At 43.0% G+C, this 11102-nt stretch overlaps 1 pseudogene; it reads left to right on the forward strand.

Annotated features, from left to right (window-relative positions):
- Positions 1-388: 388 nt before the first annotated feature.
- Positions 389-4228, forward strand: LOC115899572 (annotated as a pseudogene).
- Positions 4229-11102: the final 6874 nt, after the last annotated feature.

The following is an 11102-nucleotide window of genomic DNA, read 5'->3' on the forward strand; positions in this document are numbered from 1 at the left end:
GTAAGACCCTCATCTCTCTAAAAAAAAGAAATGCTTGAACAAGGGATCTCTCTGTATTTGTTTTTACAGCTGTATATGAATCTGCAGTTATCTCCAGAAAAATCTGAATTAAAAATGAGATGTGGCTGGGTGTGGCAGCTCACAATTTGGGAGGCTGAGGCAGGTGGATCACCTGAGGTCAGGAGTTCGAGACCAGCCTATCAACATGGTGAATCCCCATTCCTACTAAAAATACAAAAAGTTACCTGGGCATGGTGGCGGGCGCCTGTAATCCCAGCTACTTAGGAGGCTGAGCCAGGAGAATCACTTGAACCCGGAAGGTGGAAGTTGCAGTGAGCCAAGATAGCGACAGTGCACTCCAGTCTGGGCAACAAGAGTGAAGCTCCATCTCAAAAAAAGAAAAAAGAAAAAAAGGTGCAGCTCATGGAACGTGCCTGCAGCTCTTGGGGTTCCTGTGTCTTTTTTCGCTGTCTGAGCTGGACCTACACACCAGCAACCATGTCTAAGGGACCTACAGTTGGTACTGATCTTGGCACCACCTACTCTTGTGTGGGTGTTTTCCAACACGGAAAAGTAGAGACAATTGCCAATGATCAGGGAAGCCAAACTACTCCAAGCTATGTTGCCTTTACAGACACCAAACGATTGGTTGGTGATGCCACAAAGCATCAAGTTGCAGTGAACCCCACCAACACAGTTTTCAGTGCCAAATGTCTGACTGGATGCAGATCTCATGATGCTGTTGTCCAGTGTGATGTAAAGCATTGGCCCTTCACGGTGGTGAGTGACGCTGGCACGCCCAAGGTCCAAGGAGGATACAGGGGAGAGACAAAAAGCTTCTACCCAGAGATGTCCTCTATGGTTCTGACAAAGATGAAGGACATTACAGAAGCTGATCTTGGGAAAACAGTTACCAGTGCTGTGATCACAGTGCCAGCTGACTTTAACAACTCTCAGCATCAGGCTACCAAAGATGCTGGAACTATTGCTGGTTTCAGTGTACTTAGAATTATCGATGAGACAACTGCAGGTGCTATTGCTTATAGCTTAGACAGAAAAAGGTTGGAGCTGAAATAATTATGCTGATCTTTGACCTGGGAGGTGGCACTTTTGATGTGTCAGTCCTCACTATTGAGAATGGGATCTTTGAAGTCAAATCTACAGCTGGAATGCCAGGCACAGTGGCTCATGCCTATAATCCTAGCACTTTGGGAGGCCGAGGTGGGCAGATCACTTGAGGTCAGGAGTTCAAGACCAGCCTGGCCAAAGTGTTGAAACCCCATCTCTACTAAAATACAAAAATTAGCCAGGTGTGGTGGTGTGCACCTGTAATCCCAGCTACTTGGTAGGCTGAGACAGGAGAATCATTTGAACCCAGGAGGCGGAGTTTGCAGTGAGCCAAGGTCATGCCACTGCACTCCAGCCTGGGCAACAGAGCAAGGCTCCATCTCAAAAAAAAAAAAAAAAAAAAAAAAAAAAAATTTACACCTGGAGAACTCACTTGGGTGGAGAAGACTTTGACAACCTAATAGTCAACCATCTTATTGCTGAGTTCAAGGGCAAGCATAAGAAGGATGTCAGTGAGGCTGGGCATCGTGGATCCCACCTGTAATCCCAGCACTTTGGGAGGCCGAGGCGGGCAGATCACGAGGTCAGGGGTTTGAGATCAGCCTGACCAACATGGTGAAACCCCATCTCTACTAAAAATACAAAAATTAGCCAGGTGTGGTGACATGCGCCTGTAGTCCCAGCTACTCGGGAAGCTAAGACAAGAGAATCGCTTGAACCCGGGAGGCGGAGCTTGCAGTGAACCGAGATCACACCACTGTATTCCAGGCTGGGCAACAGAGCAAGACTCTGTCTCAAAAAAATAAAAATAAAAATAAAAATAAATAAATAAATAAAAAAGAAGGATGTCAGTGAGAACAAAAGAGCTATTTCACACTTTCATATGGTTTGTGGATGTGGTAAGTATAACTCTCTCTTCCAGCACCCAGGCCAGTATCGAGATTGATTCTGTCTATGAAGCAATCGACTTCTGTACCTCCATTACCAATGCTGGATTTGAAGAATTGACCTGAAGGACTGACTTGTTCCATGGCACCGTGGACCCCATAGAGAAAGCCCTTTGAGACACCAAACTCAACAAGTCACAGATTCATGATATTGTCCTGGCTGGTGGTTCTACTCATATCCCTAACCTTCAGAAGCTTCTCCAAGACTTCTTCAGTGGAAAAGAACTGAATAAGAGCATCAACCCTGATGAAGCTGTTGCTTATGGCACAGCTATCCAGGCAGCCCCCCTACCTGGAGACAAGTCTGAAAATGTTCCAGATTTGCTTCTGTTGGATGTCACTCCTCTTTCCCTTGGTATTGAAACTGCTGATGGAGTCACAACTGTCCTCATTAAGTGTAATGCTACCATTTTTACCCAGACACAGAATTTCACTGCTTACAACCAGCCTGGCGTGCTTATTCAGGTTTATAAAGATGAGCATCCCATGACCAAGGATTACAACCTGTTTGGCAAGTTTTGGGGCTTTTAAAAAATTTTTTTAATGAAGAAAAGATGTTTATTTTGGCTCATGGTTCTGCAGGCTGTACAGGAAGCGTGGTGCAAACATCTCGTTTATGGCATGAGCCTTAGGGAGCTTACAATCACGGTGGAAGTTGAAGGGGAGCAGTGTATCACATGGCCAGAGAGTGAAGAGGAGGATCCCAGACTCTTTTAAACAACCAGATCTCACATCAACTAACTGAGCAAGAACTCACTCATCGCCAAGGGAATGGTGCTAAGTCATTCATGAGGGATCCACCCTCATGATCAAATCACCTCCCACCAGGTACCAGCTTCACCTCTGGAAATCAAATTTCAACATGACGTTTGGAGATAGAAAACATCCAGACCACATCACAAGGTCTCTAGATGGGTCTTCTTACTGGAAATTTCCATTTCTAAGTGTTATATGTAAAAGAAACATAAAGGGAAGAATTTTGAGATGCATTTTCATCTTATTTTATCACAAATTTATTGAGATATTAGTAAATACAATAAACATCATTCTTTTAAAGTATACAATTTGACATGTTTTGGTAAATATGCAGTGATACACAACTATCACTGTTTTCTAATATTATAATAGTTTGGCTGGGCGTGGTGGCTCATACCTGTAATCCCAGCACTTTGGGAGGCTAAGGCAGGCAGATCACTTCAGATCAGGAGTTCAAGACCAGGCTGGTCATCATGGTGAAACCCCATGTCTACCAAAAATATGAAAATCAGCCAGGCGTGGTGGTGGGCACCTGTAGTCCCAGCTACTCGGGAGGCTGAGGCAGGAGAATTGCTTGAACATGGGAGGTTTCAGTAAGCCGAGATGGTGCCACTGCACTCCAGCCTGGGCAACAAGAGCAAAACTCTGTCTCAAAAACAAACAAACAACAACCACAAAAATATTATAATAGCATGATCAGCCTGAAAAGAAATCCCATATCCACTAGCCGTCATTCTCCATTCACCTATTCCTCCCTCTAGAAAACATCCGTCTACTTTCTGTCTCTATGGATTGGCAAGTTTGAACTCACAGGCCTACTTCCTGCACTCCACTGTTCCTCAGATCGAAGTCACTTTTGACACTGATGCCAGTGGCATCCTCAATGTCTCTGCTGTGGACAGTAGTACAGAAAAGGAGAACAAGATTACTGTCACTAATGACAAGAGCCATTTGGACAAGGAAGATATTGAGTTGTGGTCCAGGAAGCTGAGAAGTGCAAAGCTGAAGATAAGAAGCAGAGGGACAAGGTGTCATCCAAGAATTCACTTGAGTCCCATGCATTCAACATGAAAGCACGGTTGAAGATACATTCAACATGAAAGCACTGTTGAAGCATTGTTAATCTTCGAGGCAAGATTAACGATGCAGACGAACAGAAGTTTCTTGACAAGTATAATGACATTATCAACAGAATCAGACTGCAGTGAAGGAAGAATTTGAACAACAGCAGAAAGAGCTGGAGACAGTCTGCAACCCCATCATTACCAAGCTGTACTAGAGTGCAGGAAGCACACCAGGAGGAACGCCTGCGGGATTCCCTGGTGAGGGAGCTGCTCCCTCTGTCGGTGCTTCCTCAGGGCCCACCATTGAAGAGGTTAATGAAGCCAACCCAAGAAAAGATGTAGCATCGTTCCACACAGTGAAAACATGGAAGGACTTAAATTTGTAGCAAATTCTATGGCAGCTTTAAAGTTCAGCTGCTATAGTAAATTACTGGGCATTCTCAATACTTACATATGGAACACGTGCACAAGGGAAGGAAATAACTTTGCACTTTATAAGCACTGTATTGTAAGTGGAAAATGCAATGTCTTAAATACAACTGTGTTTAAGATTGGAAAAAATGAGATGCAGGTAAATGTTATGTTACCTGTATTTTACCCTAATTTTTTAAAAAATGAGATGCAATTCACACCCATCAGATTGGCAGACATGGAGAAGTTTAATAATACTCAACTTGGCAAGAATGGAGAAAAGGGAAATTCTTAAACATTTGAGGAGCATAAATGAGTAAATTACTATGGAGAACAACTCAGAATTACCTAGTAAGATTGGAAATACAAATGTTCTATGAGCCAGAAATTCCAGTTCTAATAAACTATTGTGAAACACTCCCACATAGGAACAAGGATATTTGTATGAGACATTCTTTGGAATATTGTTAGTGATGGTGCAAAATAGAAAACAAAGTGTTCATCAGTGTTTCCTTTTATTTAAAAATGTTTAATTTAAAATTTTTAAAATTATAAATATTTCCCATTATTTAAAAAAGCAAGTAGTGTGTAAATATCGATGTGGAACAGGAAATGTGAATGGCAATGTCTAATTTGATTCCATGGTTTGAGGAACTGTGCATTGCCCAACAGGCACACATACCATTAGTAAGTAATTGTGGTTGTTTAAGAATACAATTACAATTTTATTTTTCGTATTTAAAAAGTCACATTTCCGTGCTGCCTGCCAAAACTTAACAGATAACGTACTAGGTCATTAACACGTCCTTGTCTATTTGAAAACCTCCAGACAAACAGGCAGCTGAGCCTTGGAGCTTTGGCAATGGGAATTATTGCTTGGCTAGTAACAAACAGTGTTCTCAGGACTCAAAGATACTAAGGAGGGCACAGCCTTGAGGAGCCAAGGGTGATTGTTGGAAAACACAAATGCAACATTCAAGACACAGGAAGTTAAGAAGTGATTCACATGAACCAAGACCGCACCATTGCACTCTAGCCTGGGTGACAAGAGTGAAACTCCATCTCAAAAAAAAAAAAAGAAGGCAATGCAAGACACTGATGTGTCTATGGAACCCAGAATAGAATCCATCTATGGGGCAATGTAGTAGCCGTCCCCCAGTAATCCCAGCCTCCTGGTATTCATGCCCTTGTGTAGTCCCCTCCCACAGTGAATCAGAGTTGGCTCTATGTGGCCAATAAAATATGGTAGAAATGATGGCATGTGGCTTTGAAGGCTAGATCATAAATGCTATTGCCAATTCCACCTTGGTATCTGGGATTATTTGCTCTGTGGGAATCCATCCACCCTATTGTCAGGACACTCAGAGAAACCCAGGGAGAGCCCCATGGAGAAAGGCTCTGAGGCCCCCAACCACCAGCCAGCACCAACTTGCCAGCCATGTGAACCACACTGAAAGTGAATCCTCCAGCCCCAGTGAAGCCTGCAGATAACTGCAGTCCCAGCCGACATATGACTCCAACCTGATGAACGACTCTGAGCCAGAACCGCCAACTCAGCTGCTTTTGAATTCCTGACCAATAGAAACTGTGAGATAATAAATAAGTACTATCACTTTGAAAAAATTTCTTGAGCTATACACTGGAGATTTGGGTACTTCAGCATATATGTTATACTTCAATAAAAAAATTATAAAATTTAATAATTATTTAATGCAGAAAATAAATGTAATGTCATAACTGTTATATAAAAGATAAATAAAATAAAGCTAATTTATGAAAGGTACTTTAATATAAAAATACTTGACCACGACAACTCCAGAAGACCCAAGAAGTAGCTTAAGGCTCACATCTTAAAAATCATCTTCAGCCGGGCGCAGTGGCTCACGCCTGTAATCCCGGCACTTTGGGAGGCCGAGGCGGGTGGATCACCTGAGGTCAGCAATTCGAGACCAGCCTGGCCAACATGGCAAAATCCCGTCTCTACTAAAAATAACAAAAATTAGCTGGGCGTGATGGTGGTCATCTGTAATCCCAGCGACTCGGGAGGCTGAGGCAGGAGAATCACTTGAACCCAGGAGGGGGAGGTTGCAGTGAGCCAAGATTGCACCATTTTACTCCAGCCTGGGCAACAGGAGTGAAACTCTGTCTCAAAAAAAAAAAATCATCTTCATATATGTGCTTTATGGTACTAATGCAGGCTGAGACAAGTGTATTGAACTGGTGACTTGACTACTATAAGCAGTGCTGCCATTAGTGACTTGATTTTCCAAAACATTAAATATGGCAGATTATATTTTCCACAAATGGTCACACAAGCATTTCTGGTCCCACCTGCTCTTCCAGAGCCTTGCCACTCCCCACTTGAAATTGGGTGGACTTGTGTGACTGCCTAAACAAAATAAAAGACTAGGTCAAAAAAGGTCATATGGTGCCAGTAAACTTTCGGTGTCCTCTAGGGACCCCAGACATTACACTTACTAGACAAAGACTTTAAATCAGCTATTAAAAATATGTTCAAAGAACTAATATATTTAAAGAACTAAAGGAAAGCATAAACACAATGTGCACTGGGCCGGGCGCAGTGGCTCACGCCTGTAATCCCAGCACTTTGGGAGGCCGAGGCGGGCGGATCACGAGGTCAGAAGATCGAGACCACGGTGAAACTTCGTCTCTACTAAAAATGCAAAAAAATTAGCCGGGAGCGGTGGCGGGCGCCTGTAGTCCCAGCTACTCAGGAGGCTGAGGCAGGAGAATGGCGTGATCCCGGGAGGCGGAGCTTGCAGTGAGCCGAGATTGTGCCACTGCACTCCAGCCTGGGGGACAGAGCAAGACTCTGTCTCAAAAAAAAAAAAGAACAATGTGCACCATATGTACATCAATTATGATATAGAAATTATATTTAAAAAAGAACCAGATAGAAATTCTGAAGTTGAAAAGTACAAAACCTGAAATAAAAAATTCATTAGAGGGGTACAACAGCAAACTTGAAGATAGGTCAATTGAGATCATCCAATCTGAGGAATAGAAGGAAAATAAATGAATAAAAATAAACAAGAGACTCACAGATCTTTGAGCCACCATCAAGCATGTCAGCATATATATAATGGGAGTCCCAAAAGAGAGGAGAGAGAGAATGGGGGATAATTAATATCTTAAATAATAATGACCTACAACTTCACAAATTTGATGAAAAACATTAATATACACATCCGGTACCTCACCAAACTCCAAGTAAGATAAACTCAAAGAGATCAGCACCTAAAAACATCCTAATCCAACTGTTGAAGACAAAGACAAAGAGAGAATCTTGAAAGCAGCAAGACAGAAGTACCTTGTCACATACAGTAAGGCCTCAATAAGATTAACAGAGAATCTCTCATCAGAAATCATGGAGACCAGAAGGCACTGGGGTGACATATGAAGTGCCAAAGTTAAAAAGTACTGTCAGTCAATAATTTTATATCCAGTAAAGCTATCCCTTAAAGGTGAAGGAGAAATAAAGACATTCGCTGGTTAAAAACAGAAAACTGTGGGTCAGGCATGGTGTCTCATGCTTGTAATCTCAACACTTTGGAAGGATGAGGCAGGGTGATCACTTGAGCACTAGAGTTTGAAGTTGCAGTGAACTATGATTACACCACTGCACTCCAGCCTGGGTGACTGAGACCCTGAACAAATGAAAGGAAATAGACAGTAATTATGACCCACACAAAGGAATAAAGCACTAGTAATGGTACCTCCTATATAGGTAAATGTAAAAGACATAAATGATTTTTGTGTGTGTATAAGTCTTTCCTTCTTCTACCTAATTTAAAAGATAACTGAATAAGCAATAATTATAAAACTGTATTGGGCTTATTTTGTATGACTATAATAGCACAAACTGGTGGTGAAGTAATAGAACTATATAGGAACAAAGCTCTTGTATATTATTGAAATTAAGTTGGTATTAATTTAAAGTGGATGGCTATAACTTAAGATGTTAACTGTAATCACAAGGGCAACAGAGAACATAAATAGAAAATACAGTAAGAGGGCCGGGCGCGGTGGCTCAAGCCTGTAGTCCCAGCACTTTGGGAGGCTGAGACGGGTGGATCACGAGGTCAGGAGATCAAGACCATCCTGGCTAACATGGTGAAACCCCGTCTCTACTAAAAAGATACAAAAAAACTAGCCGGGTGAGGTGGCGGGTGCCTGTAGTCCCAGTTACTCGGGAGGCTGAGGCAGGAGAATGGCGTAAACCCGGGAGGCGGAGCTTGCAGTGAGCTGAGATCTGGCCACTGCACTCCAGCCCGGGCTACAAAGCCAGACTCCGTCTCAAAAAAAAAAAATAAATAAAATAAAATAAAATAAAATAAAATAAAATAAAATAAAATAAAAAAAGAAAATACAGTAAGAGAAATGATAAGAGCTGGGTGTGGTGGCAAACACTTATAGTCCCAGCTACTTGGAAGGCTGAGGTGGGAAGATTGTTTGAGCCCAGGAGTTCAAGTTTAACCTGGGCAACATAGCAAGATCCCATCTCTAAAAAAAAGAAAGTTGGGAGGCTGAGGCGGGTGGATCATGAGGTCAGGAGTTTGAGACCAACATAGTGAAACCCCATCTCTACTAAAAATACAAAAATTAGTCAGGCCTGGTGGCACATGCCTGTAATCCTAGCTACTAAGGAGGTTGAGGCAGGAGAATCGCTTGAACCTTGAGGCGGAGGTTGTGGTAAGCCGAGATTGTGACCTTGCACTCCAGCCTGGGCGACAGAGCAAGACTCTGTCAAAAAAAAAAAAAAAAAAAAAGGAAAGAAAGAAAATAAATGACAAGAGAATGAAAATGGTACATGAGAAAATAACACAAAAGAGGGCAGTAATAAAGGAATAGAGGAACAATAAAATGCCGTAAGACATACAGAAAACAAATAGCAAAATGGCAGATAAAAATCCTACAATAATTACATTAAATATAAATTGATTAAACACTTCAATCAAAGGGAAATATTGAGAGAAGGATAAAAAAGACATGATCAAACTATATGCTGTCTAGGTGAGACTCAGATTATTTTTTATTTTTTGTATTTTTGAGATGGAGTTTCACTCTTGTTGCCCAGGCTGCAGTCTTGCCTCAGCCTCTCGAGTAGCTGGGATTACAGACGCCGCCACCATGCCTGGCTAAGGTTTCTATTTTTTTATTAGAGACGGGATTTTGCCATGTTGACCAGGCTGGTCTTATATTCCTGACCTCAGGTAATCCATCCATCTCGGCCTCCCAAAGTGCTGGGATTACAGGCATGAGCCACTGCACCTGGCCTGGGGTTCTTTATTCCTCAAGCCCCAGACCATGGTAGGCAGCCCTCCTTCCTCTGTTCTGTCACCCCCACTCCCTAGCCATAGTGAGGAGAATGGAAAATGGGAAGCCAGGAGGGCCTCTGCCAGGGAAGGCTACCCTAGATGTGTGGTGAGCACGGTGCAGCAGCGGCTGGGGTAGCAGCTGCCACAGACCCCTCCCTATAAATTAAGTCCCTGTAGCCACAGCTGTGGGAGAAGTAAAACCACCTTTGCAAAATTATAACTGAGACAGTGAAAGAGATCTAACCTAACCGACTCCATATTGGTTCTACCTTTAAGCTGTCCTTATTCCTTCCTGGGCCAAGGCTGAACTAACTTTGAGAGGAACTTAGTTTATAGCTTAAAACAAAGATGATAACAGCCTTTTCCCAAAACAAACCTCCTTCTTGCCTGGGGACTAGACTGCCTTTATAGGACTAACAAATTAGCCACGAGATTAGAAATTATGGTTTAGGTGTCCTGCAGCTGGAGGCTACAAGATTCTGACCCTCCCTAAACTGCTCCTAAAATCATTGCTTGAGATATTTTGCAGACCCTGCCCTTCATGGGTCAGCTGGCACTGCCCAGATCCATAAACTGGCTCATCTGATCTCGTGGCCCCCACCTAGGAACTGACTCAGCACAAGAAGACAACATCAACTCCCTATGATTTCATCTCTGCCCGGACCGATCGGCACTCACAGCTCACTGGCTTCCCCCCTCCCGGTAAGTTGTCCTTAAAAACTCTGATCTCAGGCCTGGCGCAGTGGCCCACGCCTGTAATCCCAGCACTTTGGGAGGCTGAGGCAGGCAGATCACTTGAGGTCAGGAGTTCGAGACCAACCTGGCCAACATGGTGAAACCCTGTCTCTACTAAAAATACAAAAACTAGCCTGGCATGGTGGCGGGCACCTGTAATTTCAGCTACTTGGGTGACTGAGGCACAAGAATCAAGTGAGAATCACTTGAACCTGTGAGGCAGAGGTTACCTGAGACTGAGTTTCCCCGTCCCTACTAAAAATACAAAAATCAGCTGGGCATGATGTCAAGTGCCTGTAATCCCAGCTACTTAGGAGGCTGAGGCAGGAGAATCACTTGAACCCAGAAGGCAGAGGTTGCAGTGACCCGAGATCACGCCACTGCACTCCAGCCTGGGCGACAGAGCGAGACTCCATCTCAAAAACGAAAGGTACAAAACTTTCAATTTCTTTAGGATTGGGAGGGCCTGGAAAAAAAAAAAAAAAAAGATCTAGCTATGTTGATAGAGATTATTTACAGATGCAAAATTTCCCCCCAAAAGGACAGCTTTGCAGGGCCATATGAAGATACGGCAAAGAAACATGTCTTGGGGTAAAATATTTTGATTTCCTTCCTTGTCTCGTACTGTTATTCCAGAGTCAGATTGGAAAGTAAGTCACAATATACAGGGTTAAATAAAACCCATCTGATGAGAACTTGTGGTTTGTAGGGCATGACTCCCCAGATGGGAATTTGGGCAAGATTTAAAAAAAAATCAGAGCTTAGTCCTCAGATCAGAGGAT

The sequence above is a fragment of the Rhinopithecus roxellana genome, chromosome 9, assembly GCF_007565055.1.
Source record: "Rhinopithecus roxellana isolate Shanxi Qingling chromosome 9, ASM756505v1, whole genome shotgun sequence".
NCBI lineage: Eukaryota > Metazoa > Chordata > Mammalia > Primates > Cercopithecidae > Rhinopithecus > Rhinopithecus roxellana.